The sequence below is a fragment of the Bos taurus genome, chromosome 22 (assembly GCF_002263795.3).
Source record: "Bos taurus isolate L1 Dominette 01449 registration number 42190680 breed Hereford chromosome 22, ARS-UCD2.0, whole genome shotgun sequence".
In the NCBI taxonomy this organism is placed as follows: Eukaryota; Metazoa; Chordata; class Mammalia; order Artiodactyla; family Bovidae; genus Bos; species Bos taurus.
This window is the reverse complement of record NC_037349.1, coordinates 10,058,825-10,073,536: the sequence shown is the minus strand read 5'-3', so window position 1 is coordinate 10,073,536 and position 14,712 is coordinate 10,058,825. Positions and strand designations below refer to the sequence as shown.

The following is a 14,712-nucleotide window of genomic DNA, read 5'->3' as shown; positions in this document are numbered from 1 at the left end:
GGATTTGTCTCTTTAAGAATTCACTCATGAAATAAAAAAGGACTTAGTGTTTGCTGAAATGACCCCACAATGTGTGAGAACAAGAGCAGTTTGAAACCTACTTGACAATCAATTTCAATCGTTTTAAAAGTGTTCAGTCTTTTGACCCAAGAATTTTCCTCCTGGGAACCTAAAAAAATTTGAAATACTGTAAGAATGTTACTTACACATGAGTATATAATTTACAGCACTATTTATAATGCATGAAAATAAAACAGAATGTAATATCCTCAAACAAGGCAACTGGTAGACTGCTCATGGAACTGGCTCTTGATGAATTACTGTGCTGACATTTACATTAATCCTTATGAAGATGACATAGCTCCATGAAAAATGACCTAAAATGTAATATTTAGGTGAATAAAGCAGAAAAGGAAAGAATGAGCTAACCTTAATAGCATTCTAAAAAATGTATCAGCACATTTAGAAGACCAAAAATGAACAAGAAGAAAATGTTAAAACTGGCAGTCTGTACCTATGCTGCCATTTCAAGAATTTCCTTTTGTCATCCTGCCTTTTATTCTATTTCTATAATAAATAAAACACCTTCTAGCAAATAATTTGTTTGGAGACTCGCTTTTATCTGGACGTTGGGAATCGCATCCTTCTACCACAGTCCTATCTTCTGTCTTCAGGTCATACTGCCCAGAGCTGTGAGGCACAGGGAACAGAGGCAGCGGGCAAGGGAGCTGGGCTGGGGGAGGCCCAGCATGGTCTACTCTTGCTCAGAATCATCGATGGATGCTGGTGGCAGCAGAACTTGAACTTCTTCTGATGGAGGTCATTCATCCATATCCTGAGAAACCTTCCTCCCTTGAAGATTACAAAGGAGATGCTATTGTGACAAAGTACTGCAGACGGTCTGAGACGACAAGCCTTCCATTTGCACCTCCATTTTGTAGAAATAAAACTCAATGCCAGAAGAACTGTCAGATATAATGGGCCAACAGAAAGGCCATGTAAGATGTTTGTTTCTTTGGCATGGATGCATCCAAAATAATTGCACTCCCTCTTTTCCTCTAGTTCATAGTTATCAGCCCCAGTGGGGTGAACAGTACAAAGCAACTCATGATCCTAAAGCCCTGAATGCCTCACTTGTAATTGTTAGCAGATTTAGCTTCCTACCGATCTTGTCATTGACATATCTGTGAAAACACACATACAGACACAAACAAAGTCTTGCAATGTACTGGTAATGCAGGATATTGCTCAGCAATGGACTACATTTTTGTAAAAATTCCCCAAAGGAATTGAGAAATGTTGGAAGTTCAGTCATCCCTGAAGCCTGTCAAAGCAAGAGATAATGAGAAGGGCTTTTACTCCCGCCACTCTCACCCTTGTATATCCTCACGTTAGAAACTCAAGGTCTGTGTTGCTGAATATAACACCTGACTGAATATCCTCCCTTCACCAAGCAGCACTCCAAGCCATCCACAGGCATTTGGTCCTCCCCTGAACTACCCCGCTGGCCGAGCGGTACCACCCTTTATATGCCAGAGACAACTTTCAGAAATGTGAAGCAAAGGAGGGTGAGAAAAAGGAAACTAACCAGTGCCTCCTGGAAGAAGAAGCGGCAGCAGTGAGGAGGTGGGGATAAGAAGCCCACTGGGAACAGTGTGATAAGGGGATTTCACATCTGCTTCTTATACTGCTTCTTGCATATGATTTTTATAATTATTTCAAGATAAATCAACTCTCCAAGAACCAGGTACCATTCAGTCCAGTAGCACTGCCCTAGATATGGTTCAACATTTGTTAGGAGCTGGGCTCAAACCCTTGCCCTCAACTGACTGAACTGACTGAATACCGATGGAGAGGGTGATAGGAGCCGTAGAAACACTCCCCAACCCCCGGTGTTGGAAAATGTGGCCCCTGCTCAGAGCTCTCTCCATCCAATCTGAGGACACAGAAATGCAAGTTAAGACTCAGAGAGAGTCTCTTACATAACAGAAGGGATTATGTTTCCTGGATTTGCAGAGGAAAGGTAAATTTGTGAAAATTATTTCCAAAAGAAAAATCTAGAGAACATTTACTTTTTGTTCTCACTGATGTATGAGATAATATTGTTTATAAAATTAGAGATTAGGAGGAGAAAGTTACAAATAAAAGTTCAAGAATTAGAACAACCTTAACTTCGTGTTGGCAAAGCTGGAAAACACTACAATGGATGAACGCCTTTAATATACTGGGGAAAGGACTTCCTACCTGGAATCTCCACCCAGTTATAAAGGTCTTGTTACCTATGTGAAGCCTCACAAAGTGACCCTTCCATACTCTCTTTTTGAGAAGGCTGCTAGCACTCTAAATAGAGAAGAACCCTGAAAACCTAGTCTTTGCGATGCCTTGAATGGCAGGGTGTGGGAGACGTCTTTCCTGCCTCTGGTTCCACATACCATTCTTCACCTCTGAAGTTCATATATAACTTCACCTATGAAGTTATAACCATCAGATGTAACACGTCACCACCATTTTCACTGCACTATTTCCTGCACAATAGCTTTCTAAGAGTTCTGGTCTCTGAAAATGGGAGCAAGGAAAATTTTAGATGCTTTAAAAAGCAGCAACCGCTTTGAATCAGCAATTTCTGGCCTAGAAAAGCATCCCCTGGACTCCTCACAGCAGGCTGCAGACATGGATGTATGAGAACCAACACTGCAGTGTTGCTTGAACAGGTGAAAAACTGGGGGTCCAACCCATCACTGAGTTCCCTCTAGGGTAATACCACAGAATGAAATTCTATGTGACAATGAGAAAAGGAGGTGTATGCATAGAACAGACCTGCCTGAACGTCCTATGTTTATCAAAAGCCAGAGTTGCAGGACAGTAAATTAAACATGCCAGGGCTTTCCCGCTGGTGTTGCCCCCTCCATCCTTCCCTGGGGTCCTGGGGACAGACCTGTCCTAAAAACCTCAAACTATGTCCCTGCCCTCCGGTTCTGGTTAGAACTCAGAAGAGACTGGAAGGAAGAAGTAGAGGGCAGACTTATTTCCCTGGTTCTCTGTCTGCAAGCTGGTTGGGCCCCATGACTTGAGCTTCTGTGGGGGTGCACCTTCTCTGTCTTCAGGTCTAGAACTACTCCCTCCATTCTAGGTGGGTGACGGCACCCGCTGTTAAAGTCCAAGGGGCCTGCGATTTTCCTTCATTCACGCTGCTACAGCTTTATACCTAGTTCAGATACTAAACTTTTCTCACTTTGTTTTACTTTGATGTGCTATTTGGTTAATGTTCTGACTCTAACTGGTACACATAATACAACCTCATTTTTGACAACAATGCTTTTCATATATGGGCAGATGTCTGGAAAGATGAAACCAAGCTGTAAATAGCTGTAAAGTGTAGAAAGTAGATTTGAGAGAAGAAAGATAAGGGACTATACTCCTATATTATTTGAATGTTTGTGATGAATCTATGTTACATTATATAAAATGAATTATAAATTTCTTATAATGAACTACTAATTTAAATAACAAAAAACGCCCACACCCAAATACAAAAAACAAAATCAGTAACTTAATTTCCTGATCAATAGACCTTGGGTTTCTGAATCACAATCTAGCTACTAAGAAGGAGCTCATTTATCCAGCTGATTTCATGTCAGCAGGCTTCTGAATTCATAAAAATACATGTTTCAAAGAATTTATTGATGCTTCTGGATATAACAGGGGTAACTCAGCAATTACAAAAGTTCTTTCAGATCTCTTCAATGAGGCTTGATGAATGGAACTATTGGATTTCATGATTTAAGGTTTTACTTATAACTTCTGGTTCAAGATGGCAGAGTAGAAGGACGTGTGCTCATCTCCTCCTGCAAGAGTGCCAAAATCACAACTAGCTGTTGAACAACCATCGACAGGAGGACACTGGAACTCACCAAAAAAAGGTATTCCACGTTGAAGGACAATGGAGAAGCTGCAACAAGATGCTATGAGGGGAGCAATCACAATAAAATCAAATTCTATACCCACTGGGTGGGTGACCCACAAACAGAACAATAATACCAAAGTTCTCTCACTGTTGTCAAGGTTCTGAAGGCCACTTGCCAGCCTGGGGACCTGACAAGGGACTGAGAATCCCCAGGGAATCTGACCGTGAAGGCCAGTGGGATCCACAGGACTGGGGGAAACAGAGACTCTAGTCTTGGAGGGCACAAACAAATCCTTGAGCTCACCAAGACTCAGAAGAAAGGAGCACTGACTCACTCCATAGGAAACTGAACCAAAACTACCTGTTAGTGTTGCAGGGCCTCTTGTGGAGGTTTGGGTCAGCAGGGGCTCACCATAGGGATGGGGGGACTGGCAGCAGCCGTCTGGGAAGGTCGCCTGTGGTAAAAACCCTCTTGGAGGTCACCATTAACCCAACCATAGAGCCCAAAGACTCTAGGGCTGGGTGTCCTCAGGCCAAAAAACTACCAGGGAGGGAGCACAACCCCACCCATCCACGGATAGTTGGATTAAAGCTTTACTGAACAAGGCCCTGCCCACCAAAGCAGGACCCAGTTTTTCCCACTACCAGTCCTTCCCATGAGGAAGCTTAGGCATGCCTCTTAGCCTCCTTCATCAGAGGGCAGATAGAAGAAGCAAGAAGAAGCACAATCTCACAATGACTAAAACAAAACCACAATCCAGAAAGCTAATCAGCATGAAAAAGCAGAAATTTATGTCCCAGATGAAGAGACAAGATAAAACCCCAGAAAAACAACTAAATGAAGTGGAGATAAGCAACTTTCCAGGAAAAGAATTCAGAATAATGATAGTGAATATGATTCAAAATCTTGGAAAAAGAATGGAGGTAAAGATTGAGAAAATGCAAGAAATGTTTACCAAAGATCTAGAAGAAATAAAGAACAAACAAACAGATGAATAATACACTAGAAGGAATCAATAGCAGAATGAGGCAGAAGAAGGGATAAATGACCTGGAGGACAGAATGGTAGAAATCACTGCTGCAGAAAAGAATATAGAAAAAAGAATAAAAAGAAATGAAGATAGCCTAAGAGACCTCCAGTAAAATGAAGTGAAGTGGCTCAGTTGTGTCCGACTCTTTGCAACCCCATGGACTGTAGCCTACCAGGCTTCTCCATCCATGGGATTTTCCAGGCAAGGGTACTGGAGTGGGTTGCTATTTCCTTCTCCAGGGGATCTTCCCAAGCCAGGAATCAAACCCAGGTTTTCTGCATTGCAGGCAGATGCTTTGCCCTCTGAGCCACCAGGGAAGAGACCTCCAGGACAACATTAAATGTACTATCATTCACATTATAGGGGTCCCAGAAGGAGAAGAGAGAGAGTGAAAGGATCTGAGAAAATATTTGAAGAGATAATAGCTGAAAACTTACCTAACATGGGAAAGGAAATAATCAACCAAGTCCAGGAAGCACAGAGAGTCCCAGGAAGGATAAACCCAAGGAGGAATACACTGAGACACATAGTAATCAAACTGACAAAAATTAAAGGCAGAGATAAAATATTAAAAGCAACAAAGGAAAAATGACAAACAACATACAAGGGAATTCCCATCAGGCTATCAGCTGATTTCTCAACAGAAACTCTACAAGCCAGAAGGGAATGGTATGACATATTTAAAGTGATGAAAGGGAAGAATCTACAACCAAGAATACTCTACCTGGCAAGACTCTCCTTCAGATTTGATGGAGAAATCAAAAGCTTTCCAGACAAGCAAAAGCTAAGAGAATTCAGCACCACCAAACCAGCTTTACAACAAATGCTAAAGGAACTTCTCTAGGCAGAAAACAAGAGAATGAAAAGCCCTACATAAAGAATTTTAACCCAAAACATTAAGAAAATGGTAATAGGATCATACATATCGATAATTACATTAAATGTCAGTTCAGTTCAGTTCAGCCGCTCAATCATGTCCGACTCTTTGCGACCCCATGAATCACAGCACGCCAGCCCTCCCTGTCCATCACCAACTCCTGGAGTTCACTCAGACTCACGCCCATCGAGTCAGTGATGCCATCCAGCCACCTCATCCTCTGTCGTCCCCTTCTCCTCCTGCCCCCAAGCCCTCCCAGCATCAGAGTCTTTTCCAATGAGTCAACTCTTCACATGAGGTGGCCAAAGAATTGGGAGTTTCAGCTTTAGCATCAGTCCTTCCAAAGAACACCCAGGACTGGTCTCCTTTAGGATGGACTGGTTGGATCTCCTTGCAATCCAAGGGACTCTCAAGAGTCTTCTCCAACACCACAGTTCAAAAGCATCAATTCTTCGGCACTCAGCTTTCTTCACAGTCCAACTCTCACATCCATACACGACCACTGGAAAAACCATAGCTTTGACTAGACGGACCTTTGTTGGCAAAGTAATGTCTCTGCTTTTCAATGTGCTATCTAGGTTGGTCATAACTTTCCTTCCAAGGAGTAAGCATCTTTTAATTTCATGGCTGCAATCACAATCTGCAGTGATTTTGGAGCCCCCCAAAATTATAGGGGACTGGAATGCAAAAGTAGGAAGTCAAGAAACACCTGGGGTAACAGGCAAATTTGGCCTTGGAATATGGAATGAAGCAGGGCAAAGGCTAATAGCATTTTGCCAAGAGAATGCACTGCTCATAGCAAACGTTAAATGTAAATGGATTAAATGCACCAACCAAAAGACATTGATTAGGCAGATGAAAACATGTGCATGTATGCACTTCCACTTACCATTGACCCCTCAAATTGTATGTAATTATTTTATATTGTTAGGTTAATCATGTTCCCCTTATGCCTTGCGATTGTAATTGTCTCTTTTGTCTGGCTGTTGACTGTGAAAATTGATAAACATTTTTTTTTTAAACATTTTTTACTTTTGTGATTATGTAACTATTACTCACTTAATAGCATTGTATCATGATTGGTCAAAAGAAAAATTACTGAATTCTGTCTTTCCAAAACAACCACTTAAGAGAAAAACTTGCAATCACTTTTTAAAATCTAGATGCATATCAGAATTATCTTGGAATTTTTTGAAAAATACAAATGCCTAAATATTGCTTTTCTTTTCTTTTTTTTTTCCAGAGCTCCAGATAGATTTCTAATGAGCACCCTTGTTTAAAAACAATTGGACTATATGAAGATCTTTTACTAGCTAGTTTGTTTCACCTTTTCTATTTCATATTCAGTGCTCCCATTTCATTTAGTTTATGTTTTCCAATTTCTCCATCTCTCTCTCTTTTTTAAATGTTCTTTCTCAAGCCTTTATGAAGCATAGTAAAATAAAACTCTGGTCTACATATATATAAATGATATGTATATTTTAGAAAACATGAATTTTTGCCTAACTAAAAAATTTATGACATTTTGATTCCACTTGTTTGAGTTAGTATGAATAGAATGCTAGATTTCTAGTTTTAAAAAAATAGATATGCAACAAGTAATAAAGTTGTACTGTATAGAACAGGTAACTATAATCAATATATTGTAATAACCTATAATGGAAAATAATTTCAAAAATAACATATGCATATATGTATAACTGAACCACACACACAATAAAGCATTCTACTTTTTGAAATTTAGTAATGTTTATCTTTTTGCCAGTTTTTCTAAATGTCCTATGGACATTTAATAACAACATATGAGATATAAAATTTAAAATATATTTCTGTAGGATATGATTAATATAAATTAAATCTATTATAATTAAATTATTAATGAGATCATTCAAGATGCTCCTATTCTTTTTTCTGCACTTGATAAAATATTCTCTGAGAAATGTTAATATGCCTCACTATGATTATATACAGTGTCAGACTTTATTTTTTTGGGCTCCAAAATCACTGCAGATTGTGATTACACCATGAAATTAAAAGATGCTTACTCCTTGGAAGAAAAGTTATGACCAACCTAGATAGCATATTGAAAAGCAGAGACATTACTTTGCCAACAAAGGTCCGTCTAGTCAAGGCTATGGTTTTCCCAATGGTCATGTATGGATGTGAGAGTTGGACTGTGAAGAAAGCTGAGCGCCAAAGAATTGATGCTTTTGAACTGTGGTGTTGGAGAAGACTCTTTAGAGTCCCTTGGATTGCAAGGAGATCCAACCAGTCCATCCTAAAGGAGATCAGTCCCGGGTGTTCTTTGGAAGGAATGATGCTAAAGCTGAAACTCCAGTACTTTGGCCACCTCATGCGAAGAGCTGACTTATTGGAAAAGACTCTGATGCTGGGAGGGATTGGGGGCAGGAGGAGAAGAGGACGACAGAGGATGAGATGGCTGGATGGCATCACTGACTCGATGGACGTGAGTCTGAGTGAACTCTGGGAATTGGTGATGGACAGGGAGGCCTGGCATGCTTCAATTCATGGATGGGGTCACAAAGAGTCAGACATGATGATTCAGTTCTGTCTTCTGATTTTTGCTTAATGTATCTTTGTTTCTTTGTTGTTAAGGTATCTAATGGTTTATCATGTCTATCTTCTTTGTGAATTGTACCTTTTATGATTAAAAATATTCATCTTTGTTTCATTTAAAATAATTAATTTAAATAAGAAGAAATGACAGAATTTTTACAAAAGCTAAAGTTTTACTTATATTACATCATATATCAACTTTCTTAAGATTTCAGTAACAAATGTTTTTATTTCATTTTCTGGAAGATTTTTTTTTAGTATATTCCATTACAGTGTAATATCTGAGATTTAAAGTTATTTTTATGCTCTGTCTGTACTTAATTGGTGGGTTTCAGTTCCTCACATGGAAATTTCATTTTGTGTCAGGACTTTGGAATTGGAGGTTTTGCTACTTCAAAATATAGCACTTCCTTTGGGAGTTGGGACCATTATAATAAAGCCAAGTGGGATACAAGTTACTTTCCAGAAAAACCAAAGCATGTAAGAATGCATATTTTTTACTTTCAGAATTTTACTCCCATGAAATCAACACATGTCTAGTAAATTAGATATGTTAATTAGCAAGTTTTTATTGAGGACAAATTTGATTTTTAAAAAGGCTATATATTTGAGGGGGCTTCCCTGGTGATTCAGTGATAAAGAATCCACCTACTAATGCGAGAGACACAGGCTCGATTGGGTTGAAAAGATCCCCTGGAGAAGTAATGGCAACCCATTCCAATATTCTTGCCTGGGAAATTCCATGGACAGAGGAGCCTGGTGGACTACAGTCCATGGGGTTGCAAAGAGTTGGATGTGAATGAGTGACTGAGCACCCCCGCCCCACACACATATCCACAATCCTATTCATGAATCCATAGACCCCTGTTTAGGAAATTCTCATAGATAGAATATCTATTAAGTTTAACAACATATCTATCTATTTAAATTAAACAAAATATAACAATACAATTCTCAATAATGTAAGTAGTAAGAAAACTATGGAAATGGACAACATGATTAGGAAAATGAACATCTTCTGGGTGAACTGTTGGGAATGTTTTGAGAAGAATTGAGAAGAATTTAATTCAATTTGAGAAGAATTACTTTTTAAATTTCATTGTTAAAGAAGGCTCTCAGGTGGTTTTTAAGGGGGGGAAATGTTCGTTCCGTTGACTCTTTGTCAGAAATATTATAGGTTCCCCCATGAATTACGTGTGTTCTGAAATACCGCTTTGCAAATGCCACTCTATTCATAACCGGAAGCTCAGCGTGTTCCTTAGAGCTGAATTCCAGTTGGCAAGGCTTCAATTTTTCTAATTCCTCACCAACAGAAGTTTGTTTTTAAATTCTCATTAGGCCACAGCAGGTCTTTGAGGCCACAGGTTAAAACTCACTAAGGTTCTGGAACACAAATGCTTAGTTTCTTGTTTTTTAATTGCCAATTTCAACTTCTTTATGGCAGGTTACCTGGAGCTCAAATTTTATTTCCGGAACGGTCCTTTGAGTCACCAAACCCTGGGACATCCGTGAGCAAGAAATGCTATCGGGTAAAGAACAAGCAAATTTAATATGACAAATAACTTGTGCAGCCTAGCATAAAAAATCTGCGTAGGCATATGTATGTATTTAAATGCATATAGCTACATCTATTTATAAAATGCTGAAACCAACATCAACAAGTAAACCTGCAACAACAAGTTGGGAAATTAACTCTTGACAGGATTTATGCTGACTGGTGATTTGGATTCAGCACTTACCTTGTAGTTCATAACTTATTACCCTTTCATGCTAAACAGGGCAGAAACTGCTTTTACTTCTTCAACTTTCCAGATCTGTTTCCCCCAATTGTCTGGAAAATTTATATGGTAATTTTTCCTTAAAAGCATTTTATAGTTCAATTACATTCTTAATGCCAATGATTCTAATATATAGAATAAACACAGACATCCTTGCTTCACGACCCCAACCCTTCTCTTTTCATGGATAACCCTGTGAATAGATATAAGCGTGTCAGTCCCTTTTCTTGTACCTCATGTTTATAAATGTCTTTCTATTTTTCCTCATCAACAGTATTGTACTGCATCTGTTTTTCAGAGGCACACATGTTCACTTAGCAGCATGAGTAGGGAACATTTTGATGTTACTAAATTATATTTATTTCACTATTTTAATGGAAATAAATACTCAGTCGGATGGATACTCCATAACTAAACATTCCCTTTCTGAGGGGCATTAAAGTTGTTTCCATTATTCCATTATGTACAGTTCCACAATACACATCGCTGACTGTACAACTTTGTGCACACGCGGCAGCCTGGGCTGGTTCATGGATGGGCAGCGTTTGCGTCCACACAAGGCTGCGGGCTCAGAAGAGGGCCCTTTCTGGTTTAATGTTTTGTTGTTACTGTCTTGAAGTTCTTGGTTATTTTTGAACAAGGGGCCTGCATTTTCCTTTTGCACTGAGCCCTACAATTTAAGTAGGCAGTCACATGGTGGTCTTTTGGAAAGATTAGAATAAAATTTCTGGGTCAAGGTGTGTGTATGCATTACATTTTGTTAGGTCCTGTCCAACTGCCCCCTTCTCTAATACTGTACTAACAGAACGTGAGATAGTTCCTGTTCTCAGGACAATTTTTTTGGCCAATACAATGCACACACACACAGAAACATTTCATTGGTGGTTAGCATTTCATTTTTTGTTAATATTTCATTGTTATTTAGTCTGTTTGCCTGAATAGTGGAGTTAAGATCAGAATAGGGTTGGATGAATAGTTTTTGACCCCATTGTTTTACTTTTTTTTCTGCCTCTAAAGTATTTTTCACCTTGTGGTGCTTGTTGAAGAGGACACCAACTCCCCTGGGAAGAACTGGAAATTCCAGCCAGCTGTAAGTACAGACCTGCGGGGGTCCTGGAGGAATTGAGCAGACAGAGATCTTGGCTACTGGGATCAGACCTGCTTTTGTGTCTGTTTTCATTGTAACCTTGGACAAGGTCCCTCATTTTTCTGAGCCTCAGTTTTCTCATTTATCAAATAGGAATAATTGTAATCCAGACCTCATTTGGCTGTTGGATTCAATGAAATAAATTATACATGGGCCACTCTGACTAGTGCTAGGTGTTACCTCACTGTAGTTTCGATTTGCATTTCCCTAGGGATGAGTGATGTTGAGCATCTTTTCACGTGTTTGTTGGCTGTGTGTATGTCTTCTTGTCTGTTTAGGTCTTCTGTCCATTTTTGATTGGGTTGTTTGTTTTTCTGGTATTGAGTTGCATGAACTGCTTGTGTATTTTGGAGATATATAATGGAATGCTGCTGCTGCCAAGTCACTTCAGTCGTGTCCGACTCTGTGCGACCCCAAAGACAGCAGCCCACCAGGCTCCCCCATCTCTGGGATTCTCCAGGCAAGAACACTCAGCCACAAAAAGGAATGCATTTGAGTCAGTTCTAGTAAGGTAGCTGAACCTAGATCCTGATATAGTGAGTGAGGTAAGTCAGAACAAGAAAAACAAATATCATATAGTAATGCATATATATGGAATCTAGAAAAATGGTACTGATGAACTTATTTTCAGGGCAAGAACACAGGAGCAGACAGAGACAGCAGACTTGTGGACACAGTGTGGGAAGGAGAGAGTGGGATGGATGGAGCGAGCAGCACTGAACTATACATGACCATATATAAACAGAGAGCCAAGGGGAAGTTAGACGCTTACTCCTTGGAAGGAGTTATGACCAACCTAGACAGCATATTCAAAAGCAGAGACATTACTTTGCAAACAAAGGTCTGTCTAATCAAGGCTATGGTTTTTCCTGCGGTCATGTATGGATGTGAGAGTTGGACTGTGAAGAAAGCTGAGCGCCAAAGAATGGATGCTTTTGAACTGTGGTGTTGGGGAAGACTCTTGAGAGTCCCTTGGACTGCAAGGAGATCCAACCAGTCCATTCTGAAGGAGATCAGCCTTGGGATTTCTTTGGAAGGAATGATGCTAAAGCTGAAACTCCAGTACTTTGGCCACCTCATGCGAAGACTTGACTCATTGGAAAAGACTGATGCTGGGAGGGATTGGGGGCAGGAGGAGAAGGGGATGACAGAGGATGAGATGGCTGGATGGCATCACTGACTCGATGGACGTGAGTCTGGGTGAACTCCAGGAGTTGGTGATGGACAGGGAGGCCTGGCGTGCTGTGATTCATGGGGTCGCAAAGAGTCGGACACGACTGAGCGACTGAACTGAACTGAACTGAAGGGGAAGTTGCTGTATAACACAGGGAGCTCAGCGTGGCACCCTGTAATAACACAGGGAGCTCAACTTGGCACCCTGTAACAACCTAGAGGGGTGGGATGGGGTAGCAGATGGGAGGGAGGTTTAAGAGGGAGGGAACATATGCATACTTATGACTGATACATAGTGCTGTACGGCAGAAACTAACACAACCTTGTAAAGCAATTATCCTCCAATTAAAAATAAATTTAAAAAATTGTACATGAGGCTGGCTTTTTCGTAAGGCCCATAGGCTTAAGTAATCTTTCTCTTCTACTCACTCTCAAAACAGCTAAAATTCTTACCACCTGTAGAAAATGCAGGGAAAAGCAAATACACATTCATCTCAGAAATTTAAAAAAAATCTCATTTTTACCTGTGATGACATTTATAGACACTGGAAAGTTTTCATATACCTCCTAGATAAAGGTTATAACCCAACAAGTCTTTTTTAAGAAGGGCTGGAGGGGTGGGGGACCCAGGAACATGCATTTTGTTAAGCATTTCAGGGGATTCTAATGCAGGTGGCTGATGCAACACACTTGGGAAATGCTGTCCTGGGAGCTGAATTTAAACTAATGTTTCTGATGCTGTTTAATTAAAAGACAGTAATAAAAACAAGTAATTGCTTTAGAGCTGCTCAAGTTTGCCTTTCCAGGTAAACGAGCAGAACTTCATGCCTGTCCTCACCACCTGTCTTCTTCCCGTCCCTACAATACTCACACTCTAGATATTCCAGATCTTACACATTCATACTTTTGCTCACACTGTTTTCTTTCCTGGAGTGTAAGCTCCTACTCATGCCTTAAGGCCCTACCGAAAAACCTCGTTCCCTCTGGGGGTGTCTACTGCCACACTCAGGCGGAATCCCAGGCTTCCCTCTTTGTGTCTTCGTGGCGCACTTGTCCTTTGAATGAGTCTTTGTTTATATGACTATTGTTTCAGGGTTAAGCTGTGGCCTCCTTAAGGCTAGAGACTAAAGCTTGTTCATTTTTGTATTTCAGCTTCTGATGCAGACGATTCCCACTGATATGCCATCTTTCTCCAACTGTGTATGCATCTATTTCCCACTTCCACTACTGGAGTCCTGGAATCTCCTCCCCATGCTTTGATCATTCCTTTAATGGTTTCTCATTCTCTGGTGAGTGCTTACATGCAGACAAGCTTCTTCCTATCAAAGGGATTTTGCACCTGCCATTCATTTTGCCAAGAAAGTTCTGCCTGTAGATCTTCATGCAGCTTATTTTCTTCTCTTATTCAATTCAGTCTCTGCTCAGACTGTCCTCTAGAAGAAAGTTACTGACCACCCATTCCAAACCCATCACCAACCCACAAGTCACTCTGTTATCTTGGCCTGATTAATTTACTGTATGGTACTCCTCATCATCTGAAATTCTCCTGGGTATATATGCACTTCTTTACAGTCTGACTTAGACATGGTATTGCCATGGTGGTGCCAGTGGTAAAGACCCTGCCTGCCAATGCAGGAAACACAAGAGTTGTGGGTTTGATCCCTGGGTTGGGAAGATCCCCTGGAGTAGGAAATGGCAACGCACTCCAGGATTCTTGCCTGGAAAATTCCATGGGCAGAGAAGCCTGGTGATGGGGTCACAGAAAGTCAGACATGACTGAGCATGCATGCATGCAAAATAGAGAAGAGCCTTATTCATTTCTGCAACCTTGGCATGAAACAAATACCTGCATAGACAGCAGACGTTTGCAGTTTATTGAATCAGTAAACTGACTTTTTATGGACTGAAAGCCAAGGAGTGATCAAATCTCCAGAAGAGTTGTTACAGACACTGTTGGTGCCCAGCCAGCCTTCCCTTAATGACAACCCACTCCTCTAACTTCCATTAGTGTTGGCAGTTAAAGCTGCCTCTTCTCCAAAGACTGGGAGTGCCCTGAACAGGGGATTATGCATCTCTTTTCCTGGGGCTGACGGTAGTCAATGACTGACTGGTATGGATGTGCAAAAGGCCAGCCCTTGCTTCTAGACAGGGAGACCTATGCAGTGTGATTTATGTGCCACAGCCTCCTATGGAGGAGGACAAATGTAGAGTTTCCAGAGATTATG

General features: G+C 40.5%; 1 protein-coding gene across 4 annotated transcripts in view; it reads right to left on the bottom strand.

Moving 5' to 3' along the window:
• STAC (SH3 and cysteine rich domain) overlaps window positions 1–14,712 on the bottom strand; it is a 353,446-nt gene that overhangs the window by 167,370 nt on the left and 171,364 nt on the right. The gene's annotated exons all lie outside the window — the stretch shown is intronic.